Source organism: Pagrus pagrus (genome assembly GCF_965226575.1).
Source record: "Pagrus pagrus genome assembly, chromosome: 11".
Taxonomy (NCBI): domain Eukaryota; kingdom Metazoa; phylum Chordata; class Actinopteri; order Spariformes; family Sparidae; genus Pagrus; species Pagrus pagrus.
The window spans coordinates 28743873-28757529 of record NC_140195.1 but is presented as its reverse complement, the minus strand read 5'-3'; the positions used below and the strand labels follow the sequence as shown (position 1 = coordinate 28757529).

Here is a 13657-nt window from a genome sequence, read left to right as displayed (position 1 = left end):
GAAAAAATCAATGTGGAGGCTGTTTTAAAACAAAAACGGCTGAGGTCCACAAAGCGGCACTTCTCCTCTGAAGCATTTGATGAGCCCTTGACTGATGCGCTGAAGAAACTGAAGGTGACATTTTTCAATGTAGTCGTTGATGCTGCAACATCAGCCATTCAGGAAAGATTTTCCACATTGGAAAATGTGGGAGAAAAATTTGGAGTGCTGACACATTTCCAAAGTCTCGCAGATGAGGAGCTGACAGAACAATGTGTGACCCTTAGTACTACGCTGCACTTTAAGGGACAATCTGACTTGGACGGCAGAGAGCTTGCACAAGAGCTGAAGAACTTGCCTGACTTGCCATCAAAGACCATGTCCTTGCTTGAGCTGCTGACATTTGTCCAAGAAAGGGAGCTCTCTGAAATATTTCCAAATTTGTGGACTGCTCTCAGAATTGGTCTCACTCTTCCAGTCACTGTTGCTGAAGCAGAGAGGAGCTTTTCAAAGCTGAAGCTCACCAAAACCTACCTCAGGTCAATCACGTCACAGGAACGCCTTACTGGTCTGGCCATCATCAGTATCAATCATACAGTTGCTGAGCTGATTTCATATGATGATGTAATTGATGACTTTGCATCTAGGAAGACAAGAAGAGTCAGGCATTAGATGGCAATTGTGCTATTTATTTTGTGTTTCTTGTTCAAAGTGTAGTAAAATAATTACACTCTTGTGTGTTATTCTATTTGTGTGAGGAAGGATTTGTGCAATTCATAAATTTGATTCTCTATTTAATTTATATTTTATTCTATTATACTAGTTCTTTCGATTGTTGTTACTTATTTGTATTTATGATTGTATTTATAGCTGTTACTGTGTGACATGACCGAGTGCCTCCAGTATTTCCACTAGATCGCAGCATTGAGCAGGAAAAGAAAACATCCAGGCTGACGTCACACACTGGCACTATTAGTAAATGCACCATTCTCAGTGCCTTTTAAAATCTTGTGTATATGCTAACTGTTTTGGTTTTTTTTGTTTGGTTTTGAGGCTGTGTCCAGCATGGTCAACTGTAGAGGTTATTATGGACTATTTTCTTCTAAACCATCACTGTGAGCTCCAACACAACAATGATTTAATGTCTCATCTTTTGCCTCTACCAAGCGTCTCAGATGTCCCTTTACACAACGACATCAGCACAGTTTTGTATCTGTAAAGCTGAATTAAAGACATGTTTACATAAAGAGGAGCTGTGATTGAAGCTGGAAGTAAATGCCAGGAAGGCTATGTGATGCCCATTATGAGGTTGACTTTTATCAGCCTCATTATACATCCACTCCTGTTTGAAAGAAACATGTTCTCATAGAAATAAACATCCACATGTTGCTGCACCTGCTGGATGTTTTTGGTTGTAGTACACCATTATCTCCAGAGCCACATTTAAGCAAAAAGTAAAAAAATACTAATAACAACAGACAAAAACACAAGACATAATTTAAAAATACTAACATGTCACCCCATAGCTTGTAAATACAAAGACCTTTCTCGGGTCATGCAGCAACATGTCAATCTGTAAAGGCTGTAAAAACAGTTTTACTGTTCTCCAAGACCAGCTCCTGTTCTGCTTTCAGAGAAGCTGTTGTCCTCTTCTATGTAATTTGATTCCAATTTGGTACCAAGATCTATTGCACTTAATTTAATTTATTTAAAATGTTTGTTGTTTTTGATTCTGGCAGCCCCTGTGGACAAAAGCAAATGTCTTTCCTCTGACTCTTGTCAGAAAGATCTTGATCTGGTTAACATGTGCATTTGTTTTGGAAGTGAGTGAAAGAAAGATGTAATATTTTATTACCAGTAATATGACGATGGTAAACCAAATGTTTAAGTGCTGTTAATTATGAAGGTTATGAAATCCTACAGCTGAGAGACTTGGTTGTTCATTGATTGTAATTTTGTTGAGAAAGCTGCATTTGTCAACATTCCTAAGTAATGTTATTATTTTTGTCATGAACTCGACCCAGTGGCAAGCCGTAAAGGACAAGTTCACCCAAAACTGAAAATTCAGTCATCATCTGCTCACCCCCATTCTGAGGGAAAGTCGGGTGAAGTTTTTTTGTGGTCAACAAAACATTTCAAGAGCTTCACAGTAAAACAGTGTTGCAACATTCTCCTAAACAACTGAAGTAGATGGGGACTTAAAGACAATCGCTACATGTAAATGTTAAAAAATGTAAAGTCTCTTCAAAAGCAATCCAAGGCACACTGTAGTACATGTCTGCTTTTATTTTACATGGCAATATATATTAAAATGACCAACATGTTGTGACCAACGTAGGTCTTCATCAGGGTCTTTGTCAGCAGCTTACACCTAGATTGTATTGCACTAATGAGTTTAGTGGGACGGTGGCTCCCTCTCAATGTGCAAGCCTATTGGTCAAAAAACAAGGAAGTGACGCAGGGAGAGAGAAGGGGAGGGAAGGGGGATTGAAGGAAGGAGAGAGGAGAGCTGGGTGAAGGAGGAAATCAGTGATTATAAAGAATACACCTGATACAATCTATTAATTAGTCCACGTTTTGTATTCCTGACTACAAACAAATGTTTCCTCCAAACACATTATCTTCATCCATCAACAGTTACATACATTAAAATACATTTTTTACAACTCTTTGAGGTGATATTTCACGAGAATGGAGAAAAGTCTATCTCATTGTTGAGGCCTAGATATTTAAGTTGTACAATCCAAAAGGCCTCTTTTTCTGCAGTCTCCTCCTCTAGTGTCCTTTCCAACAACTTCCAAAACAGTGACTTTCACCGTGTTGAGATTGCCGTGTCCTGTTTGCATGTGACATACTGCAATGTTATAAGCAGCATTCTTTATACCAATAGCATTTTTATGTTCTGCAAGTCAGTCTTTCAGACTTATTTTTGTTTGTCCCACATAAAAACATCCACAGAGGCACTCCAGCCTATAAACAACATGTGTGGTGTTGCAATTTGCAGTGTCTCATTTAATATGTGCGAGATGTGTTTACGTCATGGAAGTAATTGATTTTCATGACCTAATCACATTGATCGACAGTTGGGGACTTCTTTCAAAATGTAAAAAAAAACAAAAAACAGAACAAAACACAAAATGGTTCTGTACAGCTCGTCTGGCGTAATCCAAGTCTTCTAAAGCCCAGAGATCCCTAATTGATTCGAAAGATGTGATTTATTCTTTAGTTGTTCACCAATTTCAGACGGGGTGCACACTAACACTTTTAGCAGTTTACAGCCCTTTGCAGGTGTAAATACCATCTATTTCTAATCAATTTGGGACCTCAGGGCTTCCAAAAACTTGGTTTACACCGGACAAGTTGTATGGAGCCATTTTATGTTTTTTCTTCTGAGGTTTTCTATGTTTTACAACAAGTCCCCATCTACTTCAGTTGTTTAGGAGAATGCTACAACACTGTTTCGTTGTGAAGCTCCAGAAATGTTTTGTGGACTACGAAACTTCACCTGACTTTCCATCAGCATGGGGGTGAGTAAATAATGACTGAATTGTTTATTTATGGGTGAACTGTTCCTTTAACAATAAGTAGAACAGTTATGTTGAAATAGCCAATCTTCTGGCTGATGGTCTCCTTTGCTAAATATAAGTCACTGGCATCAGACTGTTTCATAAACAGTAAAGAACTCCTTGTAGTACGTTTAAGTTTATGAGCAATTCATTTTAGTCTACATACTGAATTGATTCGGGTTAATTAATCCTGACTCAGCACTTCATCCCTACACTGACAGCAGAGAAAACGAACATGACAGCAGGGCCCTGTGGTTCTAAGCTGCACCGAATGAGCGAGCCGTCTTCAACAAACTCAGTGGTGTTTCCCTTTAAAACAAATCCGACGTAACGTGACGCAGATGCTTCCATCCATGTACCCTTGTGCGTATCGTCGCGCGGCAGCCACCCAGCGCACCTCCTGCATCCCCCGGCCCAGCCCCTCCTTTCCTCTCCTCTCCTCTCCTCTCCTCCCCTCCTCCCCGGTGTGTGAGCCAGGATCACCGCTCCATCCAGCGGAGCTCTTGGCGAAGAACCCGAGAGGACAACAATGAAATCGGAGGCGATGGAACCGCGGAAGGAGTAACAGCGCGACGGGAAAGGGGGGCACAGGTAAGCGAGGCCCGAGTTTGTCATTGACATCATCAGAGCCACTGGCCGCGGCGGAGCTGTCATTTTGCGGACGATGCGCCTCTGTAGTGGAGAGAGTGCGCTGTGCATCAAGGATCGATGGTATATGAATGGAGTAACCGTGCAGGAAATGTGTGGAGCTTAGAGTTTATTTGGAGCCTTCCGCAAGGCTCGCGCTATTTCCTGTCAGTTTATTTTGGTGCAGCTGATGGATGCTGCGCAGTGCGCTCGGGCAGATGTTTGCGCGTCTTGTCATCCTGTGCGCCCATTTCTGAGCGTGGACCTCCCCGGGGATCACGGGGCGTCAGATGCATGTTGTCCGCCGGTGTCAGCGTCATAGCAGGCTACATATCTAATCGTACTTCTACTGGGGAATAGAAACGCCCCTGACTGCTCCCCCGGCCCTGCATGGAGAAACAGCTCACTGTGTCTCAGAGCCAAAGTAAGTGACATCCATGTTTGCAGGAAGCAAAGTCGTGACAGGTTGCCTGGCGCTGCAGTTTGACCTTGCAGCATTTCTGTATTTCAGGAACGCACGTCCCACCTGAGAGAGAACAGAGGCACAGCTCTTCTTGTTGTGGCTTTCAGATATTGCAACTGATTCTCTAATGATATCAAAGCTTTATCCAATTTGCACGAGGCTAAATGTGGTTCACTCTGAGTTTATTGAATTTGCTGCCATTTCTCTAACACATTTGTGATATAAAAGCCTAGAAGCCTGTTTCTGAATGTAACAACCCACCGCACAGTCAGAAATGAATGGACGAACTGTAGTATAGGGTAGTGTAGTCTTTGGTTTGAGATTCTCAGATCTTCCTCAAAAACATTGGCACAAACCACATGATGTATTTTGACAACTAATACTGACTGATGTGTACTACATACAAGCAATCTTAAATAAATACATATAAACATGGAAGGATTATAGGACAGTGGACCCTGGGTAAAAGGAACCCCATCCCATCCCACACCCTGATTTAAACAGACACTTTGAGTCCTCTGTAGTCTCTTTGTGGTTACTTAGTTTCTCTTTGTAGTTGTTTTGAGTCTCTTTGTAGTCATTTGTGTCTCTTTGTAGTCGTTTTGAGTCTCTTTGTAGTTGTTTTGAGTCTCGTTGTAGTCATTTATGTCTCTTTGTAGTTGTTTTGAGTCTCTTTGTAGACATTTATGTATCTTTGTTGTTGCTTTGAGGCCCTTTGTAGATACTTTGTTTCTCTTTGTAGTTGTTTTGTCTCTCTTTGTAGTCGTTATGTTATCGTTATGTCATTTTGACACCTTTGGTCCCTTGGCCTGTGACCTATACTCCCGTTCAGTAAACTTTCCGTGCATATGGACTTTTATTTATTCATGAGGCAACATACAGTCTGCACAGTGTTTGAAATGCAGGAGTGAGTGGAGCAGAAACACAACACGCCTCGACTGAAGGGAAAGCTCTGTGTTATTTACTGTCCTTTGGTACAGGTCACTTTAGCCCTTTGCAGCATGGCCATCTTGTCAACCGCAGGCTCCTCCCTCCTGTTCCTCAGTATTCTCAGCCAATGGCAGCTCTCCTCCTGCTCACGTTCCACACAAGTGGCGGACTGAACGTCGCCATGGTGACTTGGCAGTCATTTTCACAGCGGGGTGTTCGCTCAGATGCGCCTGTGATGGGAGAACCTCTAATTCTGCCTTCTACTCCATTGACAGTTATAACCATAAAGTTCTCACATGACTATATACAACAGATCATTTCAGTTCTTTATTTTGGCAAAATCTCTGGTGTCCTTTTCATTGTTTTTCATTCCTCTTTCATGCAGAGCATGTATCTATTCTTCTCCTCTGGACTGTAGTTGCAGAACTAATCACACCATTTAACTCCATGGCTACTCTTGCTGCAGGGGGAGGAGGAGCATTTCCATCTAAGTGGGTTTCAGCCTGTATGAGTGTCAAAACACGTCACTTTAGATCTCAGTTGATTCATTATACATTCACTGAATAAGGTGTTACTAATAGCTGAGTTGCTGTGAGGAAAAAAAGGACAAGTTTGTCGTCTCCTGCCCAGGGGCTGCAGATGTAACTTAGCTTTTAGCTGACTCTAGTAAAGCCAAGAAGCTGCGCAATGTCCCTGTCAAATAAATAAAAAAGATATTTGGAAATGGCAGTGAGCTTAATGAGATGGTTTAGTTATTCTTTATGGTACATGACAGTGGTTTGAAAGTTTTTGGCTTGTTACCTTATTAAGCAGTGCTGTCTAAAGCAGTGTCCTATAAGGTTCATTTTGGCTCACCAGATGTTTCTAGCAAAATAAGCAAAACACATGAAGCTCGTATGTAAGTATTTTAGTTCATAACATTAAAAAAATTAACCAAAATTATCAAACAAAAACAATTTTGAGGTTTTATCAAAGATGTGTATTTATTGTGTTGAAGAGATATCTACTGAAGTTAGCATGCTAACCAGCTAGCCCCACACCTGAAAACCTGTTTTTCTCTGCAATCCATATCTCCTGTGCTAGCGGTGTAAACACCAACACTCCCCTGATAGTCCGGCTAGCTGCACGGCTAACTGAAGTAACAAGCTAACAGTAGCTACAATCATGGATGTATAAACAGAAAACAGTCAGCAGTAGTGAGCAGTTACTCTGGTGATATGCTGCCCCTTTTTGTTGGGAGTATGAATTCAAGGTGGCCAATTCTTACGTATTACACCTGTAATTTAAAATGAATACATAGTAATGTTAATGCTTTAAAAAAAAATTATATGAAGTCAAAATGCTCTTTAAATATGTATGATCCATAATTGTTTAGAATTTTTCATAATCTGATCATGGCAGGCAGAGTGACACTTAACACAGGAAGTCAGTCAGTTAAGGAAACTTACCAATGCAATAAAATACAATAAGTGCTTGCTTTTGGCGTGTGACCCACCTTTAAGTTTCAGTTTTCATATATCTGACAATGTATACATCGATAATGATTTATCTCCAATATATCTGCCAGAGGCTAATACCAGCAAAAAAAATAGGTCCATCAATGTACAGTAGTGGTCAGGCTCTACTTTCATCAACCCTATTTCACAAAAACAACAGACTGACTGTCAAAGTTATTGACAGTCTGATGATCGCAGTGGCCAGCCTGTAGCTGACATATTTTCCCATGAGTTGGTTGAGACCAAAACGGAGCATAAAGAAAGTGAATGTTGGACCTCTCTTCATCCAATGGCCAGAAACACTTTAAACTTTAAATGCTAATGTTGCTCTGTGACTGCTGGATGTGTGAACAGGCAACCGTTCGCCATACCATGTTTACCGAGAGGATATGGTACTATTTTAAAGAAAAGGATAAAAAAGATTTACTGTCTTCCTCTTATACGTGCGATGATGAATGACGCCTGATGCTGACAGAGAATGAAGAGATTAATAATCTCCAGTCTCCTCCCACATGGTATTAATGTGATTGTGGAAATTGATTTCCTGTTTTTATCACTGCTCTTGGCTTGTCTTGCCTCTGAGAAAAATAGTTCACAGACTATTAGCGTGATCACTTAGGCAGCAGCACTCTGGCATGCTTTTAATCGCTGCAGCTTGGCTCACTAATGACAAACCCATGGAGAAAGATATTTTGAGCTTTCGACCTGATTTAGATTACGAGGTTCATCTCTGATAAGAGAGCTGTGTAAACTGCCTCACTAGTCAAATTAACGCCATTTGCATTTCACCCAGAACTTGCAGCCAAATGAGGCTAAATCGTGTCAAAATCCAGTGAGACTATGATGTAAGAAAGTTAATTGGCTTTATTTTAAGCCAGTAAACAAGAAAAAGATATTTTTTCAAGTTTTAGGGAAATTTGCTTTATCTTCCCCTCCCTTCGTTTCCCCTTTCACCCTCTGTTCCAATGGTTGTGGTGATTGATGGCCCTGTAAGGGCAGTGCTGTAGCTTTATCGCTGTGCTCTGCTGGATCTTAGTTATGCCAGTCTGCATCTGCTGAAGCAGCAGGGTGACTCTGCAGGATTGGCCTGACCTGTGTACACTGTGAAAACCAAGAGTCACTGTTTGTGCTCTTTTCTGCCTGTGTTTACTGAGGAGAGATCTGATGAATACGTGAGTATGCGCTTGACGCTCTCTCCTCTCCAGCAACATGCTGATTACGCTAATGCACTTTCACTCTTGGACAAGCATGTCAGTAGAGCAATGGAGGCTTGGAGGAAAGTGGAGCTGCTAATGGTTGCAGTCCAGTATGCTTATGTGGTTTATATCTTCCATTAAACATGTAGTCAATTTGGTGACTTTAGCAATTAGCAGAGTAATTCCACAGCTCAGTCAGCCTTCTATGTAGTGTCTACTAGTTGTGTCACAATTCTCCAAATAGGATAAGGTCGCAATTAAAAGTTGAAACTAAAAGTTAGGCCATTGTTAGACTGTCACATCTGGATTTGTAAAGATCAGTGGATCATAGGTTTTATGCCCTGGCAACTGTCATTTACAGATATTTCATAACAACAGTTTAACTTTATACTAGTGGCTTTTTGCAGGTTAGGGTTTGGCAAGTTCAAGTAATACTTACCAATAAAAACAATTCAACAATAGTTCAACAACAACAAAAAAAAATCCAACCTTCAGGGATTCAACCATGAACAATAAGGGTTAGGGTTAGGGTTAGGGGTTAGGGGTTAGGGTTAGGGTTAGGGATCAGATTCAGTTTGTTACAAAGATTAGTTTCTCAAATATGTCCCGAGTAAACCCTCTTCCTAAACAAATCAATAAAGGATCTTTGAAAAAGAAAATAAACCCAACATCTCCAACACTGTCAGAGTCACCTCTGGTACCAGTCACTTGATCCTCTTTGTGCATACAGGATAAGTGCCTGGAAGTGCAGCGGAGGGCTACCAGTATGCTAGCTGTGTCGTCTTTGAAGTGTTGAGGTGTTGTGATTGAAATTTATTTGAATAATTTTTGTTTAAAGGTGCACTTTGTAGTTTTGGGGAGGACATTCTAATCAGAAGAGAAATATCTTCATTGACTGATTTTTTAAGCCTAAATAAACATACTTTCTTTGTTTTCATGACTGAATAAACAAACTGACCTTAAAGGACAATTTCAATTCTGAGTTTGAAACTACATAGTGCCCCTTTAACAATCAAAATAGTGACACCGCTCGTGTCTACACCAGCAAGCACTGCACATGAACTGCTCAAAACCAAATAGAGTGGTTTATGGTTTATGTGCCTTAGCATGAGTTCTTTAGCATGCTTCCAGTGATTCAAGTTTTGCTTACTTGACAATTGTGCAAACACAACATATGTAAATAGTAAAATTACAACTGAAGGACTTCAAGCAACTTCTGGTGTAACCGAACAGACCTGAGTCACATGATCTCTCCACTGTGGACACCTGGAAGAGGACAGACTATACAAACACACAATAGCAGTGTTATCTGTCTCTCTCTCTCTCTTTCCAGTTTGTTTTTAATTATCTTTGAAGAAAGTTTCAAGCCCTCGCTTGTCAAACATGAGCACAGTGAACGTCCACAGGGAAAAAACACAGAAATGAATGACTGAATTTGCAGCTGGAGCTCAAATACTACCAGCCAGCACCACCTGGCAGTCCTGTTTATGTCATCCTGGCAGGGGACAGCACTATAAAGACGCAGTGCCAGGCAGACAACACTGTCTTATCCGTGCCATAAGAGACGGCAGTGAAAAGACATGTCACAGCAGGAAAAGTAAGTGTGTAAGTAATAAAATTAATGATGCTTGAGTTCCATTTAGCTGCCTCAGTTTTAAGGTACTTCAGGGTATTGTGTACTGGGAACAGAGCCCTTCTTAATATTATTAACACCTGTGCAGTTACTATTGCAACAAGTCAAAATGACTACAGGGAAAAGGACCTGTAATATGTTTGTTTTATCTGGAAATGAACAGCCTTAATGGAGCATGAACTCACTAGATTTCGGTTGTTGTTTTTTGTAGTTTCTTAAAACAGCTTTGTGTTTAATATGAAAGCCACAGAGGAGTCCCTTGTGTCTTGCTTTTTTTTTAACTGCTGTGGATTTCAGGGCCCAAACCTGGCTACAGCTAACAAACAAACATGGTTACCAGCAAGTTTTTCCATTCATATTAACAAACTAACGTCACCTAAACTATTCTAACCTTACTGTAGGAAACTATATCTTTTATTAAAGACATCTATCTAGTCAGATAGAGAGAGATTTATTATCAGATGAAAGCTTCTCAACTTGTGGAGTTTGGGAGATTGAGTACAGGAATAGAAACACTTGTTTGTTTGTAGTAGCAGCCTTTCTTAGACCAGGGGGACACAAGTCAGATGTCACTACTTAAAGATTAATATTTGTGCTAATGAAACAAAAATTACAATCCCAAAAATGTACTTTTAGCAGGTGGACATTTAGTCAACTCTCATGTTGTATTGAATCACAGATAAAGAAGTTATCAGGACTCACTGTTGTTGAAGCGAGAGACTGGCTTGGCTTGTTGCCACAACAGTCAGACTTTTTTACTTTTTATAATTTCTAAATCCAATCACCTTGTAATCCTTTTTTTAAGTTGGTGATGTGCAGTTTTATCAGACTTTTTGTTCCTTTGGACAGAGCCACCCTAGCTGTTTCATCCCTGCAGTCTTTGGCCCAATCGCAGTACACAGCTCCCCCCTGCCCCTCCAAATAGATGCTTTTCAGAGGCACACTTCATACAGAGGGACTATATGACCTTGCTTTCATTTCAATGTATTGTGGTCTTTACTTTGTTACAGACTAAAACAATAGCTTGTAGCCTCGGTGGCTAATTGGCGGCTGTGGCTCAGGGGTAGAGCCAGCGTCTCGTTATCAAAGGTCACTGGTTTCCCCTGGTCTGCATGTCGAAGTGTCCTTGGGCAAGATACTGAACCCCAAACTGCTCCTGATGTGCTGGTTGGCACTGCCATCAGTGTATGAATGTATGTATGAATTACTGTAAGTCGCTTTGTACAAACGCATATGCTAAATGCCCTAAATGTTAATGTGATTAGCTAGCTAACTAACGTTAAATTGTTATTCTCTTATTTTAAGGGCTCTATGTAACTATTTGTAGCAATTTTCTACAAATAATTACTTTTTTTAGTGTCGATTTGTGACTGAATTGTAACCTGACGTGAATAATAAGACCTTCTCTCTCAGACAATTTGTTGAAGTTGTTAAATGCTGCTGCACTGTGGATTTCTTTGTGAAGGACTCGGGTCGGATTTTCCGCGCCAGTCCAAGATATGACTTTATGCATGTTCTCGAGTACCTCGTCTCAGTGCCTCTAACAGTAGCTAATGTTAGTTTAGAAATGGCCTCGCTAACATTGACAAATGACTGGCTTCCAGCACAACACAGAAGTTCCACAGAGCCCCTGTAATGACATGATTGCTAGCGTGAAGTCCATGCTTTTCTGTCTCCTTCAGATGAATGGCAAATGGCAGTGTAATAACACCAGGATTACCACGGTAACGCAAGCTGAAGACAGCTTATTGGAAATGTCCAGTCGTGTGTATTTAAATAGCTTAATGAAATGCTTAATGGTTGATATCTGTAATGTTATTTTCTGCATTATCAATTGTAATTTAAAAACACTAGAAAAAATGACATTATGTATCATCTTACCACACAGCCCTGCTGATTAGGTTTATTGTAATAGAATAGTAGAGTTTTTGAGTGACCTTTCTGAATGACATTTCTTAAAATTTCTTATGACATGTCTGTTACAGTAAGCAATGAATGGTGACAGCAAATGGTCAGCGAGGTACACGATGACAGGTTGCTGACGTACAGCATTCCACATCCCCCTGACTTAGCACAGTGTTGACCTCTGCATGATATAACATAACACAGAGGGAGAACAGAGAGTACACACAGTAGGTAATCACTGCCTCACACTGATCAGTGTCCAAACACCAGACAGAAAAAAGTGCTGAAAAGGACCAGCGGGGCTTTGGAAGAGCAACACTCACCCAAACACATCCAAGAGTGTTGAATGGAGTCCCTGGATTAACAGCAGTGACTCAGTGTTGTTAACCCTGGGGCTGCTAACAGTCTTTAATCTCTGTTTGTCGGATGGGAATGTGCAAGGAGACTTTCAGCTTGTGTGAGTCATGCTATCTCATACACACCCCCTCCTCCCACCCCCTGCCCCAACCAATGGGGTTCAATTCGTGAGTTGCTTTACCACTGCAGTCTGCTCCGTCTGGATGAGGAGGGGGGCTTTACTACCTCCTTGCATCTCTGCATCTAAACTCTTCCCTTGTATTATGTTGTGTTATAACCATTAGCTGTGCTCTCAAGTCACAGTTGTACACAGCATCTGGACTTTCACGCACAAACATGCACGCTCCAACTCTGCAGAACATTTGTTTTTTTATCTCCAGGGATTAGTCAAGGTCATATCATCCTAGATAGCAAGGACACACTGTCTTTCAGAAGAGAAACCGCAGTGTCTCCTCTGCAGCATTCACAGAGGGGGATCAACAATGGCTGTGTGTGTCTAGTCATGCTTTTCCACAGCTCTGTGTGTGTCCGGATTATCACACTTCACAAAAGAGCGCTGTCCATCCTCCATCTATCAGCATCCCTTCCTCATCTACTCCTACTCCTCCCGTCTGTCTCCACTTTCTCACCTTCCTCGTGCGCCTCTTCCTTTCACCTCATTGGCTTACCTTTCTCTTCTCCTTCCCTCCATCCAACCCTCTCTCTCCCCTCTCTCGCCCCCTATCACATCTCTTCTCTCTACCTGCTCAGTGTTTCTGTCTTGTCAGCATAGATGCTGCTTGCATGTCTTCCTCACTGTCTGTCTGTGGCTGCGGATGGTGTTACATAACAGGCCTAACTTAATAAATCCTGTATGATGTGCTGTGATGTGGTTTGATCCGTTGTGACAGCAGCCAGGGAACACGCTGCCTTTCAAAGCCTACGTCGACCTGCGTACAGTACAATTGTGAAAACAGATATTACATTAACTATGTTACACAATAAACAATACATTTGTATATATATCTATTCCATGCCTGTGTGTGTATTTTCATGTGTGTTCTCATTCTTAATCGTCACTAAGCTTTGATCTAAAAAACTCCCACCAGCCAATCAAATTTGAGCACTGGCTGCGGGTTTGTTCTAATTCATCTCCCCTGCTCACTGTGTTTCATCTTCATCTCTTTGATTCACTCAGTCATTGATCATGACAATTCATTATAATGTTGCATAACCTTATTATAGACTAAGCAGACTGATAATTGATTGAAACTGAAGGACACAATTGAACAGGATTTGGAGGCATTAGGCCTGTGTACTCTGGATTTAATGAGGCAGATAAATAAGTGAAGCACTCTGACAGCTGTCTGACTTCTGTGTGTTCATACGCACATTTGTAGTGTTTCCCATTAATTACCTGGACTGTGGCGGGCCAGCAAGGTCTGATTTGTCCATCCGAAAATATTTCTCACTTCTCATGATAGCAGTAAAGATCTTTAACGTTTTGTGCCGTTGCTTCAGCAAAG

The 13657-nt window shown here is 41.1% G+C and overlaps 1 protein-coding gene across 4 annotated transcripts in view; it reads left to right on the top strand.

Annotated features, from left to right (window-relative positions):
* The first annotated feature begins 3928 nt into the window (after positions 1-3928).
* snphb (syntaphilin b) overlaps positions 3929-13657 on the top strand; it is a 32988-nt gene continuing 23259 nt past the window's right edge. For all 4 annotated transcript variants that reach the window (XM_084366856.1, XM_084366855.1, XM_084366854.1 and 1 more), the window contains exon 1: positions 3929-4136. The gene's annotated coding sequence lies outside the window, so the exon portion shown is untranslated. The remainder of the gene's footprint in view (positions 4137-13657) is intronic.